Source organism: Staurois parvus, unplaced genomic scaffold (assembly GCF_062004578.1).
Source record: "Staurois parvus isolate SC_StPar_1 unplaced genomic scaffold, SC_StPar_1.0 ptg000025l, whole genome shotgun sequence".
NCBI lineage: Eukaryota > Metazoa > Chordata > Amphibia > Anura > Ranidae > Staurois > Staurois parvus.
The window spans coordinates 11022189-11023890 of NW_028317821.1; positions in this window are offsets into that span (position 1 = coordinate 11022189).

The window sequence follows — 1702 nt, forward strand, 5'->3', positions numbered from 1 at the left end:
AATGAGTGTTGAGCATTACAGCCAATAATCCAATCTTCCCAATATGAAGTTTAGTACATCCCATAACAGCAAATGTGAAAATATGTTTTCCTTTCTGATAAGACCAGAATTAAATTATTTTGGCCATAGTGCAAATTGTCATATGTGGCAGCAATATCATGGGGTGGGGATGCATGTGCTTGCAGTCCTGACCAATTTCTCAGTCTCTGCCAATGAAAATGAATAATGTTAATACAGGGTCATTCTAGAGCAGGGGTATTGAATTAAAATTCAAGGAGGTCCGGTCACTAAAATTTTCTTCTGGCCGAGGTCCGAATAGGGTGTGCCCATCAGAGTGCAACTTTACATCAGGTACCCCCATCACATTGTAAGGGGGCACTCTGACAGGAATACCTGATGTAAGGTGACAAAGTACCCCTTTCTATCATATTCCCCATCAGAGTGCCCCTTTCCATGACATGTGCCCGTCAGAGTGCCCCTTAACATAAGAGGGGGCATGCTGATGGGCACATTTATATTATGGGGCACTCTGATGGATACATTTTATGTTAAGGGACACTGATGGGCACATTCTATGTTGTGCCCATCAGCGTGCCCCCTTAACATAAAATGTGCCCATCAGAATGCCCTTTAACATAAAATAAGGGGCACGCTGATGGGCACATTCTATGTTGTACCCACCAGAGTACTATTTAACCTTCAATGTGCCCATATAAGACTACACCCTACCTTGAGGGCAGACAGGAGCTGTGCCGGGATCCTTGTGTACAGGCGGGGAGCAGGAGCGTCAGTGAGCTGAAAGGGGTGGGGTGCACATGTGATGTCATGTTGCCGTGACGACCGCCCTTCTCAGCGGCGGATCTGTCATTGTGGGCTAGTGGTCCGGGCGGCAATGCTGCTGGGGCCATTCGTGCACCGCCATTTAGTGACCTCTGTTCTAGAGAAAAACATAATTCAGTCTGAAAGACTTTAGACCACATGTGTCAAACACAAGTCTTGCCAGGCCATTTAGTGTGGTCTTCACATCTCTCTGATCTCTGTCTCCCATCTTGCCTCAGAAGTTGGCAGCAGAGAGGGAGACAGAACTCTTCCACTTCTCCGTGCAGCCGCAGAAGGTTCATCTCAGCATTCAGCAGTAGAGAGGAGCACAAAACTCTGTGCACAGCCACAGCACCCCCTCATCTCCACTGCCCTTGGTCTCAGCAGACTCCAGCCCTCCTCCAGACCCTGCACATTCTGCTTTTCAGGTCAGCTCCCAACTTTTTCCGGGCAGTAGCACAAGGTAAGGGGGTGCACTGTGATATGGAAGGGGGGGGTGCTCTGGAATCTAGTCTCACCTATACAACTGGCCCTTTGAGGGCAACCATAATGCTGATGTGGCCGTAATTAAATTAAGCTTGACACCCCTGCTTTAGACAAAGAGGAAGGTCTCTTATTCTGGGAGGTCAGTTAGTCCAAGTATGGCATTATGGCATACGGCAGTATGGTAAGTTACTGTACATTGGGGTAAGAAGATTAAAATGGTTTTACCTTAATATAATTAATAATCTGGCTTGAAAACGTATCTTTTTACGCAAGTATTTTGAATTCTTTTCAGAAGTATGTACAAAATACATTTCTTTCTCTTACACTACAGGACAGTGAGGTATTCATAGATGACTGGGTTATAAGCCATTGAGCATGAAAAGTAGAAACCAATACG